General features: G+C 52.1%; 1 long non-coding RNA gene across 1 annotated transcript; it reads left to right on the top strand.

The window, feature by feature from the left end:
• Positions 1–879: 879 nt before the first annotated feature.
• Positions 880–11,860, top strand: LOC138920810 (uncharacterized). The gene is made up of 2 exons (XR_011432645.1): positions 880–1,090; positions 6,978–11,860. It is a non-coding gene; the product is annotated as an uncharacterized lncRNA (long non-coding RNA).

Genomic DNA, 11,860 nt, shown 5'->3' with positions numbered 1-11,860 from the left:
CTGTGGGCTTCTAGGCCTCTGTAGTTAAGAAGGTGTCTGCCGGGGTCGGCCCAATGGCCGAGTGGTTAAGTTCTCGTGCTCCGCTTCGGCGGCCCAGGGGTTTTGCCAGTTCGAATCCTGGGCGTGGACATGGCACCACTTGTCAAGCCACGCTGAGGTGGCATCCCACATGCCACAACTAGAAGGACCCACAACTAAAAATATACAACTATGTACCGGGGGTCTTTGGGAGAAAAAGGAAAAATAAAATCTTTAAAAAAAAGAAGGTGTCGGGGCCGGCCCCGTGGCCGAGTGGTTAGGTTTGCGCGCTCTGCTGCAGGCAGCCCAGTGTTTTGTCAGTTCGAATCCTGGGCGCAGACATGGCACCACTCATCGAGCCACCCTGGGGTGGCATCCCACATGCCACAACTAGGAGGACCCACAACTAAGAATATACAACTATGTACCGGGGGGCTTTGGGGAGAAAAAGGAAAAAAATAAAATCTTTAAAAAAAAAAGGTGTCTGCCAGACACAAAACAGAAGAAGCTCTGGGAGCAGGAATGGGCTGTGGGGGGCACTGGGCCAGCCGGGGGGACATCTATGGGAAACGAGAATGAGAATGGGAAGCTGAGGAGAGTGCAGGAAACAGAGGCCTCCAATGCCAGGCTGAGGGGCTTGGCTCACACTCTCTGGGCAGTGGGGCTCATGGACACTGGAGGGTGAAGAAGGAACCTTGGAGCTCCTTGAGGGGTGAAAGGTCTGGAGGAGGAGACCCCGGGGTGCAATTCCGGGCCCCTGGCCCTGCTCCAGCCAGAATGACTCTGATTTCCCAACATGCACGGACTGAGCTGCCACAGCAGGGGGTGAGCAGTGGTGGCGGTGGAAGGTTTTCAGCTGGCACAAGGGGGTGGTCAGACTGGGCTTCCGGAGGCCAGCGCCGACTGCGGAGAGGAACCGCACCCGTGGGTCAGGGGCCCGCCAGGGCTCTGCGCAGAGGTCCTCTGGCCTCCTGACCTTTTCTTCTTGGGCCACCAGGAGGCAATAATAATAATAATAACCCAAGCGTCACAGTGCCAGCAGGCCCATGCGATGCGCACCACATTACATCAGGTGGGTACGTGTGCAGACGGGGAAATCGAGGGCCTGGGAGGCAAGAGACTCAACACCAGGATTACCGGCCAGCTCCAGTGGCGGAGTCAGGGTGCACGCCCAGGGGCTGGTCAACCCCGCAGGGCCCGGCCCAGCCCCCCTCCGGCAGCCCGGAGCAGGTGCGGAGCAGCTGTGTGGTGTCCCATCACGACTGGAGCCTCCTGCAGCTACAGCCCCTCCGCCCACCTGTCCTCCCGCCTGTCCCCGCCACGCCTGGCACCCACGTGCCCTGTGGAAATCTGACCAGCCTCATGCTGCCCTCCAAGGTGACAGCTGGAAGACGGCGTTTGGGAGACGGGTAGGGTGGGAAACAGAGCTCTGGCCAGAAAGCAGGAGCAGCTCTGGCAGGGCAGGGAGAGACCAGCAGCCTCTACTTGTTGTGCGACCTGGAGCTCCTTGCCAGGCCTCTCTGGGCTAGGGCTGCTCTGAGCCACCTGGAGCTGGGGCTCCAGGGTTGACTCTAAGCAACTTGTGGCTTCCTGGCCCATCTGCTCGTGCCTGGAACAGCGCACTGGCCCCCACGGAGTGCCACCCAGTCCTCCATCCCGGGCCAGAGGGATAGGAGCTGACCGGCTGGGTGACTCCAGGCCAGTGTCTTAGCTTCCTCAACAAGTTGAGAGGGCTGGTGGCTGGGGTGCCCTACAGGCAGCCCCTCCCTCCTCCACTTAGGGGCTGGTCACAGCAGCCCCACCCCTCCCCCCAGGCCCCAACCTTCTTCAATGGCCGTTTTGTATTGTTGCCAGGGGACTGCTGTTTGCTCAGCTGCCCCCACCCCTGAGACCTCATGATAATGGCCTCCTGTCAGCCCCAGGGCCCCTGTGTCTGGGGGCTGGGGGGTGAGAAGCCCTCTCCTTCAGTCTGTCTGGGGCATTGTCCTTCCCTTCCTGTCTGGGTGGGGGTGGGAGGCATTTGTGGTCATTTCCTCTCAGACTTGTTTCCCTTTCTAGAAGCTCAGGCCTGAGTGTCAGCCTCTCTCCACCCCCAGCTGTGCGTCCCCCTGCAAGTCCTCAGCCTCAGTTTCCCACTCTGTAAAGGCTTATCACTCATCTAGACCTGGATTCACATCCCCAGTTCAAATCCTACCACTGATTGGCTTTGTGCTACAAGCCTCAGTTTCCTCATCTGAAAAATGGGAGTATTAATTGTAGCAGCCTCACAGGCCAATAAAATCATGGGATCCGACAGCCCTGGGCTGCTGTACAGCTGGGTGGCTTTTGACCAGTCCCGCGACCTCTCCAGCCTCAGCTCTGTCCTCTGTGGAGTGGGGATGATCTTGGCACCTGCCACAGACGTGCCTGGTGGAAAGTCAGCAGAGGGTCACAGACTGGGTACACACTAGGTGCTCAACACACGCTGCCTTTGAAAACAACGCGGCAGCAATGGAGCAAGACAGCCGCACATCCCACTGTGCCCACACACCAAGCCTGATGGGGCAGCTTCCCCTCCCCCGGCCTCAAGTGGGCCTCTCTACTTTTGTCTGTTTTTGAGTTTTTCATCATGGTTTTGTCTTTGAAGTCTGTTTTTTAATTTCCAATTGTCTGGGGGTTTTCTAGTTATCCTTCTTGTAATTTATTTCTAGATTGCATGCATGTGGTCACCCTATGCTCGGAATCATTTCCATCCCTTGCTTTAAGGCCCAGGGTGTGGTCACTTTTTGCCGATGTCGCATTGTCCTTGCAAAGGCTGTGCCTTCTGCAAGTGTGGGCTGCAGGGTTCTAGATGGGTCTGTGACTTGTTGATCCTCTAGATTCTCATTTTTCGCCGGCCTTTTCTATCATTTACTGAGGAAAATGTTACAATCTCCCGCTGTGAGTGTGAGGTTTGTCTGCCCCTCTTTGTATTTCTTCCAATAACGGTGTTGTATATTTTGAAGTTACTTTATTTGTTGCATATAATTTTTAAATTGCTCATTTTCCTAAGTCAAACCTCTTGTCATTATAAAATGTCTTTATTTCTAGCAATTATTTTGGCCTTAAAGTCTGTTTTGTCTGCTATTGGTATAGCTATGCTGGTTTTCTTTTCTTTTTTCTTTTTTTTTGAGGAAGATTAGCCCTGAGCTAACGTCTGCCGCCAGTCCTCCTCTTTTTGCTGAGGAAGACTGGCCCTGAGCTAACATCTGTGCCCATCTTCCTCCACTTTATATGTGGGATGCCTGCCCCAGCATGGCGTGCCAAGCGGTGTGTAGATCAGCACCTGGGGTCTGAACTGGTGACCCCCAGGCTGCAGAAGCGGAGCACGCGAACTTAACCACTAAGCCACCGGGCTGGCCCATGTGCCGGTTTTCTTTTGGTTGTTATTTTCATGGTATATCTTTATTGTCAACCTTGCTATGTCCTTTGATTTTACTTACTTACTTATTTATTTATTTAATTTCCCTTCTCCCGCTCCTCCTCCTCCTCCTCCTTCTCCTCCTTCTCCTTCTCCTCCTTCTCCTGCTCCTCCTTCTCCTTCTCCTTCTCCTCCTTCTCTTCCTTCTCCTTCTCCTCCTTCTCCTCCTTCTCCTCCTTCTCCTCCTCCTTCTCCTCCTTCTCCTCCTTCTCCTCCTCCTCCTTCTCCTCCTTCTTTCTTCTCCTTCTTCTTTCTTCTCCTTCTTCTTCTTCTTCGAGGAAGATTGGCCCTGAGCTAACATCTGTGCCAATCTTCCTCTATTTTATGTGGGGCACAGCCACAGCAATGCCAGTTCCATGCCAGGGATCTGAACCTGCAAACCCCAGGCGGCCAAAGTGGAGCTGTGAACCTAATCCACTATACCACTGGGCTGGCCCCAGCCAACTATTTATTTTGAACAATAAAACTCACAGGAAGTTTCCCAGTATAGCACAGTGAGCGCCGTTTATCCACCACCTGAATTTACTAATAGCTCTGCTCTTGTCCCATCTGTTTGATCTCTTCATGCTCTTTTCTGACTCTGCTGATGATGAGTTAGACTCTCCCTGTTTTTAAGAACAAGTTGGGTTTTTTTTACTGTTTTATCCGTCTAGGCTGATATAGTCTCACAAAACAAGTTTCATTTTTTTCAAAGTGAAAATCCTGTAGTGTTTTTTGTGATCATAAAAGTTATGCATGTGCAATTCAAAAAGATACTAGAAGTAAGAAAGAGATAAAGATAAAGTAAAAATCACCTCAAATCCCACTCTCTAAAGATGTTAACATGGACATGTTTATGGACAGGGACCATATTTCCCACTTTCCCAGTTGTATCTGTGGGACCTGAGTGGCTTGTTCACCTCTCTGAGCCTCAGTTTCCCCGACTGTAAATTGGGGATGTGATGGTCAGTCTTATGTGTCCACGTGGCTGGGCTATAGTACCGAGTTGTTTAATCAAAGGCTAATGTAAGTGTGTGTATAAAGGTGTTTTGTAGCGGTGGTTGACATCTACACCCACCATCAGTTGACTTTAAGATGCTCTTGATGATGTGGGTGGGCCTTATCCAATCAGTCGAAGGTCTTAAGGGCAAAAACAGGTTTCCAGAGAAGTTCTGCCTCAAAACTGCAAGACCAAATCCTGCCTGAGTTTCCAGACCGCAGGCCTGCTCTATGAATTTCAGACTTAGACTTACCAGTACTCACAGTTGCATGAACCAGTTCCTTAAAAAATATATATCTCCTACTGGAGATATATCTCCTGTTCAAGATCACACGGGGGGAGACTCCCATACCAGTGCTCTTTCCACAATGTCAAAGACAGTGCAGTTTCTGAGCAAGGGGCAACTGGTGTTAGTCTGCTTGGGTTGGACTCTCACTGTGTGACATTGGGTGAAGTATTGATGTCTCTGAGCCTAGGAATGGGATCATGGAGCCCACCTCACAGGGTCATTGTTCATTTTCTATGCATGTAAGAGCTTAGTTTAGTGCTTGGCCCACAGTAAGTCCAAAACTATTGTTGTTATTAGTAAAAGTTTGCAGGGTGAACCGCCCAAGAGGACAGAATCACACTGTGCCAGGCCCCAACAGACTTCTGTGGCTGGAGGTCACGTTTCCAGCTCTGGGAGGAGAGTGAGGCTACTGGCAGAACTCCCAGCACGATGAGCCCTGGAATCTGGGCCCTGGGGAGGAGCATGCGATGATCCTGATACCAGCTGGGTGGAGGAGGGGCCCATGGCCAGTGTCAGGAAGAAGAATTCCTTTGCAGGGCATGGGGCAGGGCAGGGGTGTGCACCTGGGCGGGCAGCCGCACCCACAGGGCCCCTCTCCAGCACCCACTGACATCAGGACCGGACCCACCCCTATGCTGGGAAATCTGCTTCCCCATTAAGAGCCAGGGAAACTGCCCGGGGTCTGCTCAGCCTGCAGAGGGAACCAAGGAGGGAAGCCCAAGGTCCCAGAAAGGCCAGGCGCAGGGGCTCCTCCACCACCAGCTTTTCCCCTACACCTGACCCCGACTTCCAGTTGTGTTAACAGCCTGTTATTGAGCATCGTCTGTGGGCCTGGCATGGAGTGCACACATGTTCTTTGAGTCACTGAATGCATCACTGGCCCCACTCAACAGATGAGGAAAGCCCAGCTCAGAGGGGCAGGGACTTGCCTGAGCTCCAGCCAGATTGGAACGGTGCCCCTGTCCCACCCACAGGCTCAAATTCCAGGCTGCCACACCCCGCCCCACCCTCGGCCTTGGCAGTCTGCCCTCCCCCCAACCCAGTCCCCCAGCCCCACAACTGACATCCTCCCAGCCGCTTGGGCTCCCAGAATTCCCTCCTGCCAGCTTCCAGCCTCTGCATGGGAACAAGCTGCTTTCCAGCCCCTCCGCAGTTCCGTGTCCCAGTGCCCATCATGTACCACTTACCACGGTGCTTACCATGCCTCGGGGCTGCCGGCCACCCTTGCTCTGGAAATTCAGTGGTATGGCTTGGACTTTCTTCTCACTAATTTAATCCTTTAATCTTCTCAGGCAGTTTTTCCAGAGTGTGAGCCTCCCAGAAGGGTTTTGGGATAATAAGAATAATTGCTTATAATTTGTTGAACGTTCATTAATTGCCAGGCGCTGTGCTAAGGGTTTCCTTGCATCCTCTCATGGAATCAGCTCACTGGTGCTCTGAGGTAGGATCTAGTATCATTCCCATTTTACAGATGGGGAAACTGAGGCTGAGGGAGGTGCAGGGTCACAGCTCAAAAACACAGTGACAGTATTATCCCACATTTACTGGGTGCTCAGTCTGTGTCAGACACTGTGCCAAGCGCTCTATGCATATTGGGTCATTTAATGCCCTCCACCAGTCTGTGAGGTCAGCACCATTCTAATCCTCACGTGGGAGGTAAAGAAACGAAAGTGCAGCAGGCAATGAGTTGCCCAAGGCCACACGGCTAGGAAGGGGTCGAGCCTGGGTTCTAATCCAGGGTCTGACTCCTCAGCCCACACACAGGTCTTGTGGACCTCCAGGAGGCAGAGGTGGGATTTGAACCCAGGACCCACTGCATCCGGGCCCCAGTGGTCCCATAGCCTCCCTTGGGAGGTGGAGAACCAGCCAAAGCCAGGCCTCAGACCGTGGGATGGCTCCCAGCACATTAGGGCAAAAACCGCAGCTGGGCTGGTGGCCAGCTTCCAGGCGGGCTCAGAGCTCGGTTCGAGGCCGCGGAAGTGGCTTTGGCCAGGACCCCTGAGGGGGTGGAGGGCTCCCCAGGGGCCGCGCTGGGGTGGGGCCTGGGCTCCCCAGATGGCCCAGGAATTGGCAGGCGTTTGTGCCTAGCGAGTGCTTCGCTGTCATTCCTGTTTCCGGCCTCCAAAGGCATCCAAGTTCTTACATGTAAATATTTTCAGCAGATGAGACTTGCAATCCTCATTAAAAAAATTCTTAAACATAAAATTCAGAAACACGTGTTCAGAGCTGACCTCCCTTTATGTAATCTCCAGGTTCTCTGGAACTTACTGTCAAAGTCCAACACGATGGCCCAAGTCCACTTTGAAAGAAAACTTGGAATGAAAGCTGCCGTCAGAGCAGCTGCCAGCACGATGTGAGATGGGCCTGTCTAACCAGCTGGGCATTCCTGGACAGGTCACTTCACCTCTCTGAGCCTGGAGAGACATGCAACACCTGGGTAGTGAGCACCCTTACTATCACCAGGAGTGAAAGAGACACCGAATAACCCCAGTGCCCCCCCAAGTAGGCTGAGACTCTGGCGGGGCCAGCTGCCAGGTGATGAACTGTATCCTGGTGACCAGACTGTTTTCCTGGAAGGATGGGCGCCCTTGGTCCTATCTCTGGGCCCTGTGCCTTACTGGTCCTCCCTTCCACTTCCTCACACTGAGGTAATGCCCAGCTGGCAGCGCCCCACCCAGGCTGCACTGGGGCTGGGTGTGACAGCATCTGTCACCATCGCACGGAGCTGGCAAGCCCAAAGCACCTGGTGGAGCCATTGCAGGGGCTGGGGCCAGGGGCCTTGGAGCCCAGAAGGCAGGAGATGAGAGAGGTGATGCTGGAGCTGGGCCCCCATCTCCTCCTCCTGCGTCCTCCCCATCATGGGTGTTTCCCAGGAGCATGAAACAGAATTCACCCTTTTTGTCCCCACACCTGCCTCATCTCAGTGACAGCACCTCCTCCCACCTCTAGTGTCAGCCAGAGTCCAGGGGTTGCCCTCTCTGACCCTTAGCTCCGACCTCTAGTCCACCCCCACGACTTCAGTCCACTGCTGACTCTGCAAGTTTGCTCAGGCGGCTTGAGCAACAGAAATCTCCTTTCCACAGTCTGGAGGCTGGACGTCCGAGATCAAGGTGCCGCCGTGTTGATTCCTTCTGAGGCCTCTCTGCTTGTCTTGTAGGTGGCCGTCTCCTCCTTGTGTCCTCACGTGGTCCTCCCTGTGAGCTTGTCTTGTCCTAATCCCTTCTTATGGGGATGCCAGTCATATTGGTTTGGGGCCCATCCTAATGACCTCATTTTACCTTAATTACCGCTTCAAAGGCTCTATCTCCAGATCCAGTCACCTCCTGGGCACTGGGAATTCAGACTTCAACATAGGAATATCGAGGGGATGCAGTTCAGCCCCTGACAGGCTGTGTCTTGAATCCTCCGCCATCCCTGGGCTGACAGCCCCTGCCGGGTCCAGCCTCACCATTGCGCTCTGACCACTGCGTCTCTACTCACCCCTCCAGCCCACGCTCCCCCTGCAGGCACTCTGACCTGATCACGTCTCCCTCCTGTTGAGAACTTGCCCTGGCCCCCACCAACTTCCCCAGGCTCAGCTCAGTCTTGCCGCCCCCATGCCCAACACCCATCGATCCAAAGCTAGGAGCTAGCAATTTACCAAAGTCTACCCTGCAAGGGAGTGGTCTAAGCTCTTTAGGTGGTTTATCTGAGTTAATCCCCATCAGCCCTATGTGGTAGGTGCTGTCATTATCTCTGCTTAATAGGTGAAGAAACTGAGGCACAGAGAGAGTAAAGGGCTTGCTGAAGATCACACAGCTAAGGCAGAACTCAGACCCAGGCGGTCTGGCTCCACGGCCATGCTCTTGACCTCTGCGCTCAATGCCCTGTGCTTTGGCTCCACTGTTCCCTCCCACTGGAATGCCTTTCTACTCCTTCTCTGCCAGGCAAACTTCTATGTATTCTTCAGAACCCATCTCAAATTCCCTTTCCCTCGGATGATAGTCAGCCTCTGCTCTTCACCGTGCTCACCCAGCTCTCGTTCAAGCACATATCAGAGTTTGAAGCGATTGTTGTGACCATGTCTGTCTCCCTGGGGACAGGTGCCAGCTCTGATCCATCTCTATGGTCTGCACACCCAGGACAGGACAGGCTCGGAGGCAGACACCAGTGAATGACTGACTGAGTGAATGAGCAAATGAATGAACAAACACTTCGGCACATACACGTTAGTAACCCGGGCGTATCTTTAAGAAGAGAGTCTAATTCTTTTTTTTTTTTTTTTAAGATTGGCACCTGAGCTAACCACTGTTGCCAATCTTCTTTTTTTCTTCTTTTTTTTTTGCTTTATCTCCCCAAATACCCCCTGTACATAGTTGTATATTTTTTTTAGTTGTGGGTCCTTCTAGTTGTGGCATGTGGGACGCCGCCTCGGCATGGCCTGATGAGTAGTGCCATGCCCGCGCCCAGGATCCGAACCAGCGAAACCCCGGGCCACCGAAGCAGAGTCGCAAACTTAACCACTCGACCACGGGGCCAGCCCCCAAGAGTCCAATTCTTTATTAAAAGAGCCAGATGTTTCAAATCCCCCAAATTCCTGCTTTTGGAGAAAAAGAAAACACGAACACCTGTATCATTTTCTCATGTAAATTTACCTTTTTGCCTCACTTTGAATCCTGAGCCCAGCGCAGCCTTTTGGGCCTTTGTAATGAACTCCTGCCTACCCCCCGGAGGGAGGAGGAGCTTGCCTAAAACTCTAGGAGGGCGCTCCTGCTGCGGGAGGGCCGGGGAGGGAGGGAAGATAAAACAAGGGAAGGAAGAAATTCTCAGCACCCCATGGATTCCTTCTACAGCCGAAGAGTTGAAAATGACATTTTCTTTGTTGAAAAAAGTTATAATAATAAAGGCTTTGTTTTTGTAAAAATGACCCAGCCCCTCATGAGGGATGCTCATCGCATCACTGAAAAAGACTTAAACCACCCGGAAAAGGACAGAGAGGAAAATAAAATGACTCCATGTCACACCCCCCAGCTGCTTCTGCGAGTGTACTCATGTGTGTAGTCATCGAGCTACGCCTAAGATAGAATCCCTCTGCTGTGTGTTGTCCTTTAACAAAAAACCTCACTGCCAGAGAAAGCTCTTGATATCATCTTCCAGATCTCATCTCTGCCTCCTGTAACATTCAGATTCGTTTGTCTAGCCTGTAACTGCTTATTGGGAACCTGCTCTGAGCCAGGCTCTGGCTGGGTCCTATGGCTAAAGAGCGGAGCTGCTTCTATGGGACAGAGTTTAATCAAAAGATGACACATGTAATTATTTAGTTGCAACTGTGACCAGAGCTATGAGGAGGGTGCTGGTTCTTTGCCCTAGCCAGTGAAGATAGGGAGGGCTTCCTGGAGGAGGTGATGGGTTGATGCGGAGGAAGAGAAAGGGCATGCCAGTCAGAAGGCAAGGCCTGTGGGGAAGGAATCCTGATGGGCCCCCACATCTAGCTGCCAGTTTTCCTTCCTCCATCAATGAAGAGACCAGATTTTGTCCTGGTGTCTATGCCTCCAACCACTAATTTGCTAATTTCCTCAGGTAAATCCTGATGAGTCTAAGCGAATCAGGGGTTCCTCGTCTCCTTGTCAGTGGTTCGGATGGGGGATGGCATATGGCCCAGTTCGGACTAGGAGAACAAAAAGAACAGTCTGCAGGAGGACTTCTGGGAAGGACCAGCCCATCCCTTTTCTGCCTCTGGAGACCGATGGTGAAGATGTGATGTCCAGAATTGCTGCAGCCATCTTGCACCACTGAGGATGAGACCAACACATGAGGGTGGCCGAGCAAAAAGAGCAAGAAGCTGAGTCCTTAATGATGTCATCAAGCCTTTGAATAAACCATCCTGGACTGCCTTACCCAGGACTTCTTGGTATGCGAGGAAAACCAGTTCCCTGGTTGTTAAAGTGATTTTGAGTTGGGTTTTTTGGGGGTGTCAGTCTCCTTGGCTGTGAGGGGTGAAGAGTTTGTCCTATAGTGATTCATAATGAGATGAGCATGTTGTTTTGACATTGTTGTTTGAATTGTGGGTTTATTAGGGTGGGAATGGGGGCTGGTGGAGATTACGAGGGTGGGGCTAGAGCTTCATCCCCCAACTGTCTCTGGGCTCCACTAAAGCCTGTTACAGGGAGTAGCCTCTCATCCAAGAGGCTGTTAGGGCTCGAAGGCATAGTGTGATGGGGAGAGCGCCAGAGACACAGCAGGAGGAGTGGGGACGCGGCCCGGAAGGAACGAATCAGCCCCAGCTGCCCCCACGTTGTCCGGGCATCTTCAACATTCAACTAACTTTGGCTCCTCTTCCTGTGCACCATGGGAAACGCCCCTCCAATAGTCCCTGGGTTCCTGGGGGCTAGATTCTCTACCGTGTCACTGGCTTCCGAATCATTGCTTTGGATTTGTTGATTTCTCCCTGCAATTCTGTCAAAATTTGTTTTACTGAGACATCATTCATGTTACAAAATTCACCCTTTTAAAGTGTACAATTCAGTGGCTTTTAGTATATTTGCAAGGTTGTGTAACCATCATCACTATCTTATCCCAGAACATTTTTGCCAACCCATCAAGAAACCCCATACTCATTAGCAGTCACTCCCCAGTCCACCCTCCGCTTGGCCCCCAGCAACCTCTCATCTTTTTGCCTTTATGGATTTGCCTATTCTGACGTTTCATATAAACGGAATAATACAGTATGTGGCCTTCTGTGACTGGCCTTCCTTTTGCACCAAGCATCCCATCAGATAATATTCTTTTTTTTCTTTTTAAAGATTGGTACATGAGCTAACATCTGTTGCCAATCTTCTTCTTTTTCTTCTTCTCCCCAAAGCCCCCCAGAACATAGTTGTATATTCTAGTTGTAGGTCCTTCTGGTTGTGCCATGTGGCACACCACCTCAGCATGGCCTGATGAGAAATGCCGTGTCTGCGCCCAGGATCCAAACTGGTGAAACCCTGGGCCACTGAAGTGGAGCATGTGAACTTGACCACTTGGCCACCCAGCCAGCCCCAGATAATATTCTTAACAAATACAAGAACTACTGTGATCCCCTCTGGTTGCAAATAGCACTTTCCCCCTTGCTATATGTACATAAAATTTCACAGAAATAAAACCATACTAAACA

Source organism: Equus caballus, chromosome 25, assembly GCF_041296265.1.
Source record: "Equus caballus isolate H_3958 breed thoroughbred chromosome 25, TB-T2T, whole genome shotgun sequence".
NCBI lineage: Eukaryota > Metazoa > Chordata > Mammalia > Perissodactyla > Equidae > Equus > Equus caballus.
Note: the sequence above shows the minus strand (reverse complement) of the source record. Positions and strands in the feature narration are given on the sequence as shown.